This window comes from Lates calcarifer, linkage group LG18 (genome assembly GCF_001640805.2).
Source record: "Lates calcarifer isolate ASB-BC8 linkage group LG18, TLL_Latcal_v3, whole genome shotgun sequence".
NCBI classification, from domain to species: domain Eukaryota; kingdom Metazoa; phylum Chordata; class Actinopteri; family Centropomidae; genus Lates; species Lates calcarifer.
The window spans coordinates 13,534,962-13,548,770 of record NC_066850.1 but is presented as its reverse complement, the minus strand read 5'-3'; the positions used below and the strand labels follow the sequence as shown (position 1 = coordinate 13,548,770).

The 13,809-nt window shown below is 40.5% G+C and overlaps 1 protein-coding gene and 1 long non-coding RNA gene across 4 annotated transcripts in view; one reads left to right on the top strand and one right to left on the bottom strand.

The window, feature by feature from the left end:
• Positions 1-13,809, top strand: part of shank3b (SH3 and multiple ankyrin repeat domains 3b) — a 43,766-nt gene that overhangs the window by 2,024 nt on the left and 27,933 nt on the right. Inside the window, 1 exon segment of the mRNA XM_018702861.2 lies at positions 5,470-5,954. The gene's annotated coding sequence lies outside the window, so the exon portion shown is untranslated.
• Positions 8,477-11,480, bottom strand: LOC127143565 (uncharacterized). Of its 3 annotated transcripts, XR_007815117.1 has the most exons (4): positions 11,126-11,480; positions 10,943-11,029; positions 10,682-10,820; positions 8,477-9,932 (listed from the first exon to the last, which is right to left on the bottom strand). It is a non-coding gene; the product is annotated as an uncharacterized LOC127143565 (long non-coding RNA). The 3 variants fall into 3 exon arrangements; XR_007815115.1 differs by having other exon boundaries at positions 8,477-10,820; XR_007815116.1 differs by having other exon boundaries at positions 8,477-10,820; positions 11,191-11,480.

The window sequence follows — 13,809 nt, the reverse complement described above, 5'->3', positions numbered from 1 at the left end:
CCACAGTCAGAGTATCTTGGAGAAGTTGTCCTGTGGATTTAGTCTGTGTCTTTTGTCTCTTCATGTGATCCCAGATCGACTCCATGATGTCGATATCAGAGCTCTGTGGGGCTCAGACCATCTTTTGCAGGACTCCCTGTTCTTTGGACTTCATTATCCTGTTGCAGAATGAATCTGGAACTGATCAGATACCTCCTGATGGGACTGATGATGAAGGAGAATCTAGAAATCTCAGTAGTTTGTAAGACATGTTATTGAATAACCTCGGAAAACAAAAGTGTTTATCAATGATCCAAATGGCATCACTGCTGATTGGAGTGAAGAGTCTGTAAAACATTGATGGTTTTGGACTTAGCTGAGTAAAAAAAAAGAGCTAAAAAGAGCGCTAAGAAACACACAGTTTGACCAGTCATGTTTCAGAAATGCAACACAGCCCAGGGGAGGGTTTCTAAAGCTTCTCACAAGCAGTTTAGTTGAAGTGTACTGGCCCTTTAAAAGAAATTTCACTCTATTCGTGTGATTGACTTATCCTAAACATTGTCCCTTTCCCTCAACACTTTAATTTCAGCCATCTTTATGCTCTAATTTTGGAACATATTTTCAGATACCTTCATGCTCAAACTTTGGTCATCTTTACACTCAAACTTCAGCGTTCTTTACACTCAAACTTCAGCTATCTTTATGCTCAAATTTTGGCTATTTTTACACTCAAACTTTGGCCTCTGTCCAAATCTTTCATGCAGAGTTCAATGTTGATGAACTCTGACACACAAATGTGCACTGTTTGGCCAAAGCAACTCATGTCGACAGTCCTGACAACTGAAAGAACAGCGAGTTCAGTTTTATTTAACCTCCTCTATTGCTTTAATAACTGCCCCACAATGGAAAGATTATTTACGAGATGATAGTCAATAGAACAAATAAATCTCTTGAGTAAACTCGTTGTCCTGATTGTCAAACCCTGGTAGCTGTGACCTGTCTGTCCAGACCATCATATCTTGATTGAATATGTTACCAGGGACAAAAACAAACAAAAGAGCCATATTTGAAACCAGTGGCTAGAAATGCTAACTATGAACCAAGCAAACAAACACTGTCCAATCAGAACAAGATACTGTGTCTCGACACCTGTTGGCCATATATTAATAGAAGTTGCTCCACCATCAGCATCAGGCCAAAATTATCTACACATGTAAACCTAAATCTAATTTAACTGAATGAGGTGTTTTAATAAGAGGGTCAAACTTGAACCCTCCAACTTCAAATGTTATTAGCTGCAATGAACATTTCAGCCTCTAGGTGGTGTGTACAGGGCTTTAGGATTTTTTGTTCTTATTCAAATGTGAAAAGAAGAAAACTGGACAGATTTTGCCTTGGTTTTTTGGTTCCCAGTGATGTGAGAGATTTGACAAGATAAAGTGTGTGTGTGTCAGAAAGAGAGAAAATACAGTGTGTATTATCAGCTCCTGCCATTGGTTACCATGGTAATGGCCAAGGGAGCTACATCTCCCGGACACACACACACACGTACATCATGTTCACACCTAACAATGAAATGCATCTTTGGTTGATCTGACCACAACTGTACAGCTGAAATGTACAGAGAGTTGAACCAGGATCGTTAGATTCAGAGCTATGCAGATACATGATGAATGCAAACGCTGTCAGATGCTTTCTCAACTTCACTGCATGACAAAAGTGCTGGGAAATTTCACTTAAAGGCATGACTGTAAGCACAAAAGTAGAAACCATCTTCACCTGGTATAAATGTCAGTTTGGACCTGAATATCCTCTCTGAATGAGGAAAAATGTGTTAATGGAGGTGAAGGATAAACGTCTCTGGATAGAACCACAGTAACTTGAAACTGGAGTTGCTGTGAGCAGGGTCAGGTGATAATATCATCATCATTTCTCCATATGATAACATGGTTATACAGAGAGATGCTGGTTCACAGGCCTCTGTGTAAATCCATTTAAAGTCAGAGGCCCTATTTGATATGTTTCACTTCTATGAATTTTAAATCATGAAGATTTAGATGCTTAAGATAAATCCCAATATTGCAGGAAAGTTAAAGGGGCCATTTGTAGGTTTTACTATTGCTACATGGCTGATGTTAACATCAACAGCTGTTTACTTGCTAATAAGAAATTGAGTTCAGCATCAAACTTCATTCCTCTACCCATCAAGAGCTGCCCCCAGCTGTGGAAAGCAAAGCCAATGTTTAACTTCTATTTCTATCACTTCTTTTCTGTTACTGAAGTTAGCATGCTAACCAGCTAGCCTCAGCTTGTCTCATCACTTTTCGATAGCGACTCACTGTCTCGATGTCCAGATTGCCGTGAAGAAGCGTTACTGCTCAGTGTTCGTATTCTAACCTCTTGTACTGTAAACACAAGGATAGCTTTAGCTCTTGGCAGAGACCATCGCCACCACCTGCTCCCACCAAGACACATTGTTCTTTAAAGGCTTGTTCAGAATTTATGCTATAGGAATATTAACCTCAATTTAAAAGCCTAACCAGGGATGCGGGCTCCAAATTAGCCTCATTAGCTAGAAACCCCATGCTCTAGTGTTTATCTGTGTGTTCCTTGTTAAATAAACAAGTAAAAGATAAGATATAGATAAGATATATTACAGAAGTAAACAACATTGTTTTTTGTCACAATTTTAATTTTTTAATACAAAATCACTTAACATGGAAATTATTAGCTAAACTGCAAACGCATTTCAGACATGCAGTGGTGCAGGTATGTGGTATATACCCACCTCAAAGTGAGGTGATTTACCTAATACCTGCCTAAAAATAGTGACAGTTATGTATCAGTGCACATCTTGCAGACTACAGGCAATAATGTCTTTTCTAAACAGTAATCTGTTGTTTTTAGTGCAAACAGTTCCCTCACTTTAGTCTTCAGGGCAGAGCCTCCCCACAGTCTAACCTGCACCAAGTCTGAGGAGAAGTGCTGCCTGAAGGAGAAATTCAGGGATATGAATTGAGCAACTAAAAACCAACAGTGATTTCACCAATGACTGTTCTGGGAATTAAACTTCATACCACATGGAAGGCAAGGCTGCAACTGATCAATAATTAATTTGACAATTATGTTCTTAGTTAAGTAATTCTTTGGGAGAAAAATGTCCAGCACGATTTTCCCAGAGTGCATCAGATGTCTTGTTTTGCCTGATCAGTACGGGATGACTGAAAGCAACTGATTGAATTGACTGATCATTTCAGCTCCAGACCAGTGCAACATATTGAAAATGAAAACAATGATGTGATAATTATTGAAATATTAATTTAGTCGATGCCGCCCACTGCTGACTCTAGATGTGGAATGATATGAGGGTACTAGAATCCAGTTGAAACACATTCTAGTTTTTGATTGGATCTGTAGACAGACCGGATAGATGCAAGGACTGAACACACATAAAGGCCTCTGCAGTGTAGAAAGTGTGTGGTGCGCGCGCGTGTGTGCGCGTGTGCGTGCGTGCGTGTGTGTGTGTGTTTTATCAGCACCGCCCAGCTTTTTCCTGCCAAATATCCGTTTCCTTGGCAACCCAGACTGGAAACAGGAAGTGTGAGTGACGGGAAGTGCTTCTAATCTTTGTCAAGTCTTTTTTGAATTGTTTTTTTTTTTAACATGTCCTCCTACAGCCTGTGTTGCCATGGAAACATACTGGTTCCACACACACACACACACACAAACATGCATGCACACCAGCTGGCTAGCGTGCTGTTAGCTATTAGCAGGCTACCAGCTGGTTACCAGTATGCTACAGGCTGACTAGCCTAGTGAGCTAAGTGAAGTGTGTGTCTGAAATCACTCATTCACTGATTCACTGTTCCAATTATAATGATAATAATAATACAAACGGGAGTTTACTCTGTTGTCAGCAGTGATTTCAGATGTTAAATATATTCTATTACCGTAATTTTGCATCATCACTCACAGGCATAGTGCCTGATTTTTACATTTGTAAATGTGAGCCTGTGAACAGATATGCCAATACCTCCCATGTCCATGTGATGCATTTCAGATGGTGTGTGACTTCATTTCAAAAGGTGACATAGACTTTGTTAAGTTGCATGAGCAGCAGGACAGCAGTATTTTTATATTTTTACTGTCACATCAGGCGTTCTAGTGCCGTTAAACAGTATTTTACTGTTTTAACCCAAACCACAATTTTACAGCATTTAACCCAAGCTACGTGAAGGGGATTGGTGTATGCACTGCATACAGTTTTAAAGTGTGAAGTCGTGTTATTCATACGCTGAATAATGAGACAGGGCTGGAAGCATACAGCATTGTCAGCAGACAGCAGTGCTCCAGTCCATTGGGGGAGTTTTTGAGGTCACCCAAAAAATGGTGTAAATATAATGCACTGAAATGTAAAAACAAGGCACCTGCAGGTCTTAAAAAGTCTTAAAAAAGCATCAAAAGCCTCAGCATGTTCCCCAGGGCCCTCCACCAGTTGGACGTGCCTGGAAACCCCCCAGTGGAAAGCACCCCGGAGGCCTGATCAGATCCCCAAACCACCTCAACTGGCTCCTTCTGACATGAAGGAGCAGCAGCTCTGCTCCTCTGCTGCTCGCCCTGTCTATGAACACAGCCACCTTACAGACCAAACTTATTTCAGTGGCTTGAGTCTGCGAACTCATTCTTTTGGTCATTAGATCAACAGGTAAATCGACAACTTTGCTTTCAGGTTCAGCTCGCCCTTCACCACAGCGGTCCGGGACAATGTCCTCATTACTTCTGACGCTAAACTGACACTTAAACTCCTTCACCTGGGTCAGCATCTTAAAGTTAACTTTTACATGTGCAGCAGTAGGCTGCCTTGGATACCTGCGTTCATACGACAGCTAACGTAACGTGCAGGTGCTTATCAGTTTTCAGGGAATTTGGCAATACACCTGCTGAGGGATGGGTCTAAATGTATGCACATTTTCAAGCACAAGAAGAAATTGATCCATCATATTTTGTGCGTAGAAATGAGCGTACACAAGGCTTAAGCAGAAAACTGCATATTCACAGCTGATAAATGAGGCTGCTGCATGTTCTCCCACCATCAATCCACCATCTTTTATAGTCATCTGAGAATAGAAACAGAAAGATAAATCAATACTTCAAACTTTACATAATACTACCAGCTTAGCGGCAGTTAGAAACAAGGTTTACCGCTCTTTCAGTTGCCATGCAAACCAATACAACAGTTTCATATTGTGTAACAGACACTGAATCTGAAATGGCCTCCACATAATGTAACTGTGTCTGACCCAGTTTAAACTAAGAGACTGCACGCTCCACTGTCTCTGTATACCCTCCACTCCTCTTCTCTTCTGACATGTTTTTTTTCTCTTCTTCTCCCCCTCCTCCTTCCTTCATATCCTGGCCTCCCTCTCCTTTACCCCCCACCCGCCTCCCCACTATCTTCCTCTTCCTCCCTCTTTTCCTCCCTTTCTACAGGATGGGCAGGGCAGCTCCCAGAATACAATCTGAAACTCTGAGAGCTCTTTCTCTACTGTGGGATTACTACACAATAACACCACATAAACAACTTTACTCTTCACCATAAAAGTACTTCAACTACTCTGGATTCTGCTCATCCTACAAGAGGAACTACAACATCTACAGAAACTACTTCACCTGCTGCAGAAAGTACTTCTTCTGCTACTACTTCCACCACTACATCAACCGCAGGATTACATCAGTTGCACCAGAAACTCCTCAGAGGTCCAATCAATCAAAATCCAAACAGAGACACAAGAACCTGGCACCTCAAGCTGGACCAGAACCTAGAAACCAGAAGCCAAAACCAGGCCAAAGCCAGTACCGGACCAGTAAGCCAGTAAAAGCCAAGGCAAGACCAGACCAGGCCAAGACAGACCAGAAGAGACCAGTAGAAATCAGTAAAGGCTGTTGGAAAAGTTTGATGGGACTGCTGACAATAGGTGAGTGTGACAATATGTGGTGTGTCTGCAGTGTGTCTGATATGTTACTGGAAGTGTTGTGGTTCACCTCACTGGAATTAAACCAGGTCAGTCTTAGCACCAGTCACTTCAGAACTAATTGGTTTAGGATCTAATAATTTACAACCAGTTAAAAATTAAATATGATGCTACATGATGATAGAAGTGTTTCCCTGAGGAATGTTTTCAGCAGCAATGTTGGACTTGTATTTATATGTGTTGGTGGAGGAATCAACATTTGAACGGTTGAGGTGAAGTTATTCATGAAGTTATTTATGTTCACTTTGTGATTTTTGTTGGTTTCTGGGGCCTTTTGACACTTGAAGGGCTCTGGAGGCCCAGATAACTGTAGGAGTAAATGTTTCTTACACTACTTGTATTTAACATAAATATAAATAGACATTATAAACTTAATTAGCCAGTTGCATCTGAAGATTCAAATATAAATGTACGGGACAAAGCTGCACCAGTGTACCTATGTGAACCTGCCCCATCCCGATATGATCAGAATGTTAATAGAAACCATTTTGATTTGTTTTCTGGGTTCAAATAAAAATGGAAACTTTGTCCTGCACACTTATCCCTACCACTTTGTAGTCACTTGGGCATGGGATGCTTTATCCATAGCCTCATCACATTGGGTGCCAACTTCATGGAGCTGAAATGTGCAACCTATTCACCTTCAGAATTAGGGTTAGGTTGGGGTCCACTGAACTAAACTATCCAACTGCATATGTGTAACTGTATATTACGTAGTTAAATCTAGTTCCTAGTTTATTTGACATTAGTAAGGCTCAGAACATCCCATGAACATGGTTCTTATATTTCTGGATCATTAACACTCTCATCTATCCATTCACATATTTTCTCTGCTGAAAACCTTTTGATAGAGGAATAGAGGGAGTTTCAAATTGCATAAAACCCCTTTTGCATAGGAACTGTATAAAACATTTCATGTGTAACTGAATGGCACCCCCGAGTAGCCCAACTTACCTAAAACAAATGGAGAGATGAGGTCAAAAGCCTGTAATTAAAGGTAGTAAAAACTGTGCAGAGTTAATTTAACATGAATCTTGGTTATTTTATTAAACCACCCATTTTCATTTAGTTAGTTAGTTAGTTAGTTAGTTTGGAAACTGTATTTTAGCTCTGTTACACCCTGTTAGCTCCACTGGATGTAAACAGGATTTGCAATTAGTAGGTGAAAACAGCAGTTTGGTCCTTTAAGCACCCAGACACTCATACTATAAGCTCCTCCATCTTTAGGTTCTGCTTGTTCCTCCACCTCTTCATTTAGGCCTTCACCATGTTCCAGGGATATTTAAGGTCTATGAAGTCTTTTTATATCTCAGTCTTTAAAGAGTACAAATGACTCCTCGTTGGCTGACATACACACCACAACACAGAAACCTTGAATCATTTCAGCCGGTTTGAAGAAGAAGTGAATTAGCTCTTCTGCCTCCATTAAATGTGAAAGCACCACGTCAACAGGTGAAGTGGTACATCACTGTCTACGCTGGTTGATAGGAAATTTGGACATTCGTGGCGCCAAGTGGCTGACTCTTAATGACTCTAATGAGCTCCTGAATTCTCTTGTTGTAAAGCAAAGATGGAAAAAGCATCTAAGAGAGGAGATGGGAAAGACTCTCTTTTAACCGTGACCATAATTGTCCCCTTTTTGTAAAACAATTGATAAACTTTCTTCAGCTCATATTTGAGCCTGCGTGTAACTAAACTCTATCTATAGCAGGATCAAATCAGAAAATGCTCATGTAGGTCAAGACTGTGCAGAAATTGTCTCCCCCTTCTGGCAGCGAGAGTAATTACACAAACACTTTGCTGTCCAACCACGAAAAGCCACACCAGTGGTAATCCATGCTTGTCTTTGCCATTGATAGCTTTATGTTTTAGACTGTAATCCTTCCACTGACTGCCAAGCTTCTTTTTTATCTGGAGCATCAGAAACTTTTCTTGGTTGCTTCTTTGATTTTTTCGCCATACTCACGTCTCTGTTGCTGCAGATGATCCCCTCTTCAGCTCTGGCTAACAAATCGTTGCTGGTGGATGTACAAAGTTGCTAAAAGTCGCCAAAACATGTGTGAAAATAGATTTAAGTTGGCAACACTGTTTGTTTGCAAGTTCTCTAGGGGTCTATTCAAGCTGGACAAAATTTTCTTGAATATTTAAAGTTTAAAAGTCTATATTACTTACAACTGTTATTTCAACACATATCAGGTTCTTGTTCACAAGTGAGACACCACAGCAGTAATTGTTCATTTCTGACTACAATAGAGACCGGATTAACTGGATTTGTGCCAGTTTTACAGTCATGACAGGGAAATACCACTGAAGGAAAAACTGTCAATAACCCACATCCCCTTAAAAAAGTTATAATCTCTACACCTTTACTTTCCATCATCAAACTCCTTCGCATTTCTTCCCATTCATTGTCTTTCTTCCTCCTGCTTTGAGAGGACATTTTTCTCACTTTCTGTGCACAAAACACAGAATTTGAATTTCAGTACGTGAAGCAGGTTTTTCCCTCTGATCACCTCGTGTGAAACATTCAGACTGTGATCGTCGTCAGCTGGTAACACAGACGCTCTCTTCACTACCAAGGAACATCTAGTCTTTCTGAATTATGCAACAGGACTGTGGAAGGACATCTCACCAGTTTTCCTACTGTCAAGAAAATTATAGGAAGAAAAATATTATAGTTACACTCATTGTTCAGAAAATGGGCAGTTTAATTCTTTAAGTTGTTGATACAGAAAGAGAGACACTTCGGCCTTGGTGTGATACAGTTGAGGGATGATTGATCTTTAATTGGCTTAAATATTCTTGATATAAGTTTTTGGCTTCAGATATTTGAATTTGAACCAATTAAAACTGAATCATTAGTATGATTTAAAGCTAAAACCACTTCCCACAGTCCCTCAGAGCCATGTGGGCGATCGTCTCCTGGTTTGGTGAAACCAAAGTGTTGTGAATTTTAGTCTTATTTCCAGATAAACGTAGCTGCAGTATTGTACAGGCTGTGTGGGAGGACAGCGGCTCTGCACAGGACAAAAACGGGAAATGATCAAAATGGTGACCCCGAGTTATTTCGGGATGAAGCCTCCCGCTGCTCCAGTTGAACAAGAATTTCAACCTTTTCCACAAGACAATGATCTTGAGCCAAAACAGGACCGGTACTGGATCGGATCCGTCCTGAAGAAAACCTGAGGACCAACCTGAGGACATGTTACATAACTGAGCGCTGTGCAGAGAAGAATGGAGGAAATGAACTGCTGTGAGCCACACAAAAGCTGCTTGTGTTCCCACTGAGTGTTACCTGAAGGACCCATTCACATTTACAACAGAAAGCATAAAGATAACTGGAGACATTTTCCAGGGAAAATATGGTATGATTGCTAACAGCAGAAATGCTTTGCTTACTGAGGTGTGAAAGTAGTCTGAACTGGAGATTCAGAGAAAGGAAGTGAGAGCGACAGGAGAAATCAGGGGAGGAAGGCAAGAAAAAGAGGGGAAGAAAGGGCATAATTTCTACATCCTTGGCAAATTTTCCCCCTCTGTTTTATTGTTTATTTTCTTACTAAAGTCTCTGACTCTCTCTGTCCAAACACCACAGTCCAGATAAGAGAAGAGATGACAATATAACACATTGATAAGCTTCTCAGAGTAGACTTTAAGTATTATCTCTCAATTCAGTGCAGTGTTATTTGTAAAGCACCAAATCATCACATCCATTTTCTCAAGGGACTTTACTGAGCAAGGTCAAAACCTTTATAAAATTATACAGAGAAACCAAACAGTTCCCACCATGAGCAGCACTTGGTGACAGTAGAGAGGAAAAACTGCACTCAGGCTAGGAAGCCATCGGCCTCGACCAGTTGGGTTTAGAGGAGAGAAATGTGTTCAAAGTCCAAATTGTGCAAGTTCTGCATCAGCTCAGGTAACCTGGAAAAATAATGTGTAAATACAGACTGGAGTTTTAGTGAGTGAATGTGCAGCCTTGTGCTAAATTGGTGAAGGGCTACAGTGCGCTGCAGTGATTTAGGGTGGTTCAACAGCATGATATGTGGGATTGGTGCCATTTTCAAATCAGAACTGTTGCTTTCTATTTCAGGGTAGCTTAACAACGGCTGCAAATAGAACAGAAAACTGTGGCCACTGGAGCTGTGATTTTAGGCAGAGGTTGAGCTGACTTGGCTAACTAATGTTAGCATAGTTGAGCTGGAGCTGCAGTGTTGCTTGCTATCTCCTGCTGTTGGCTTGTCAATAGCACGATTTTGCAATATCGCCCAAATGGGTTGGGCCAATTCTGTGTTTGATTTGAAGTTAATTATCACCCTGTAACCTGCTATACGAGTCACAATTTGAGTAGGAATTTTGAAATTTAATTTAAACAGATTTTTGCTGTGGTCTATACCAAATAAGCATGTTCCCTTACACCTGCAGAATATGATTTGTAGGCCATAACATGTCTGTAACACCACAGTGCTTTATTGTTAATGGTATGTTGTGATACGTTTATAGTTATCAATATTTTTTCAGTAACACTTTGATTAATTGTTCGGCTCCAGAAATGTAGAGAATTTGAAACACTTGGCACCACATCTGCTAAATTCTGTCAAGTCTGACCCAAAATTAAAAATGAACTGATTGAGTATGGAGTATATAAATCTAATTTCTAGAAGGCAGACTACCTGCACCTGCCCAGCTGGAGCTGGATGTCCTCACTATCAACCATCTTTGATTTCTCCATCGGACTGTATTTAATCCCAGTAAGAAGCTGCAGGACAGTGGTTAGTTCAGGCTGAAGACATCAGTTCTCTCCATGAATGGCTGTAAAGGATGAGAGTCATCAGTTCAGAAACTCCTGTGTAATCGAGCTCTTTCACAACAGTGTGCGTCACAGATTTATATTTGAACAGCTGTCAGAGAGTTGGCTTGCCTTTTGTCTTTACCTTCATTTTGAAGGTTAATCCATCAAACAACGGTGAAAAGCTCTGATTTAATGAGCTTTTATTCTTGGCACTGATCCATGAAAAGCCCTGAAATTAAAGAAAAACATGTGTGTGGTTTCCTTTGTTACGAGCAGAGAAAATGTCTCAGATGATAACTTCAGAAACAGGTGAAGAAGAAAAAACCTCCAGCAAGTAGAGATGAACCTGCTTGTCAGCTTCATCAAAGTCAGAGAAAACATTATTATTACTCAGAGATAAGTTGGGATTTGGTGCTTCCAGACGCCCAGTCGACCACCAGCCCTCTCCCACAGAACAGGAAAGGTTTTAAATGGCAGGAAGGTGATTCAGAGCCTCTGATTGGTGGATCTGAAGTGTTTTCTGAAGTGGAGAAGGCTGGAAATCAAAGCGAACAACTCAGAGCTGATTGCAGAGGGATTTTTTGAGGCAGGAAGTGGAGAGACACGAGTCAGATGAACATTTATACAGACTTTATTGTTTTGATAAGCAGGTATACGGCCCAGTGTTACGTGACCTTCGTCTCTGTTATTTGGCTTCAGTGTTTATTGCTAGAGTCTGTCAAAACAGGGAGGTCATGAACCCTCTAAGAACAAATGTACTATAATGAGAAACCTCAGTATTTCAGCTCACAGCCTCGTTTCTGTTACAGAACAAAGAGAACAACTGATAAAAAACATATTTTCTGAGCAAGCTGTCAAACAAGAGTCCCAACAAATCTGTTGTATGACAGAATTCAAAGAACATTCTCAGTCTTATTAGTTTTTGGGCATTTTGTGCCTTTATTAGATGGCAACTAAAGGAAAAAAGATGCAGAAGGTTTGTTAACTTAATTCAAACTGGAGACGTTGCAGTTCATGATCAGCATCTCAACCACAAGGTCCACAGAGGTGCCCCAAGTTTAAGTAAAATACAAGTTATTCACTCCAGGACATTCCAGGACCAGTTCGTCACATATGGACACTTGATAGTGGGAGATAGTGAAAGTTATTTTTTGCATTGTTAAATGACTCATGTAAGTCATTGCAGGTCGTGTTTGTAGGTAAAGATTACTTCAGTGTTAATCATTCATGAGGTTTTCATCAGGAGCCGAATTACCCTCAGAAGCTTTGACCAAAGCAGGAAAAAACACTGAATAAAGTAGTGTCACATTAAAAACCAGTGTTTTTCTGGCGCTTCCGGCTAGTCTTTACCAACCTTATTACTCCAAAGTGTTGTCTACTTGTAGGGTGAGGCACCAAAGAATGATTTTTCCTTTTTAAAGGCATGAAGACGTAAAAACAAAGAAAACGGGCAAAAAATATGTTATTTTGTTCTGCAGGTGTTTCATCTCTTTTTCTGTCCTGGAAATCATCTCACATTCCCCAAGATTTATACCACCACCTTTTAAAGGAACCACTGACTTAGATAATTGTGTTTTACATATTCTAGGTTTTAATAGTTAATTGTTTATTTTTTTTTAAATTTAATTGATACTAAAGAGGAATCAGACAGCATCATTCAACATGAAGGAAACACAGTCAAGCCCAAGTAAAAGAGACATTTACCTGAAAGTTTCGTGACCTCCACCCAGTGCATGCTGGGACACTCTGCAGCCAGCTGTGACCATGAATAGCAGCGAACGGTGATGGAAAAAGAAAATGAATGAGCCTATAATTTCTTTTGAACTGACATTTCAGAGACTGACACGTCGTCCTGTGTGCCAAGGATTCCTCCACAGGGTGAAATGTTAGCTGTAAATTATTGCCGCAATTACCGGGCTTTTACTGTAGTAAATGAAAGGAAGTGATTATTTCAGCAAGCTGTTTCTCTGTGTCCTGTCAGCACTGCCTGATTACACTCAGTGATTTCAGCGCGCTGTGAAAATCAACTCGCAGAGACTTTAAATGTGTTTTCTGATATTGACTTTTATGGCAAAATTAAATTATCATCGTGTCTTAATGCGGCTGAGAGTAGGGACTGTTTTGAAAACTCTCCTAGGTGATGCCTTCGAGGACACTCAGACATCAGAGATGTGAGAGTCGACTGCTAAGGAGAAATACTTAAATGCAAATTACAACCAAATGCACTCGCTGTTTCTGTGTTTACTTATTTATTTGGTTTTCAACACAGTTCAAAGCACAGGTGATACAAAAAAAGACATTTACAAAAAACATATCTAGACTTGTTGAGCTGAATATTGAATATTTACATATACTGTACGTTTTTCTTTGTACAAAGGAAACTATTCAGAAATTCAGGATTACGTGAGGGAAAAATTCGGTTTTTGGTTAAAACCTGACAAAGTCAGTGTGTCCCATCTTTAGAGTCACCAGTTAACCTGCATGTGTGGGAGGAAGCCAGAACCCACATAGGCACATGGAGAACATGTAAACTCCACACAGAAAAGCCCCAGGCAAACCGGGGGTCAGACCCGGGAACCTTCTTGAGTGGGGTGACAGTGCTAATCATTGCACCACTGTCCCCACTCAAACCAACATCTTTCCCCAACACTAACCAAGTGGGTTTTTTACACACCAGGGGCGTGACGAACCTCTACAACAGCTAGTTCAGGATGCATTTTTGGATGTCAATGAGACAGTTTCAGATCTTGCTGAGGATGCTAATGCTGTATCTGAAGAGGCAGAGGATTGACCTGGAGCTGGTCTGTGTGATTGGTTGATGCCTTTATTCATGGTGTGAAACCTCAGAGAATCAACCTCCTTCCCCCCAAAACTGCACTGCATGCAATTTGATGAGAAATGTGACATGTTTTGAAAAACAGTGTCCATTTTGTAGTTAACAGGCTAACAGTGGAATTGTCCTTTAAACATGAGTGAGTCCTGCATGTTTAGAGAGTAGCTGCTCTGCAG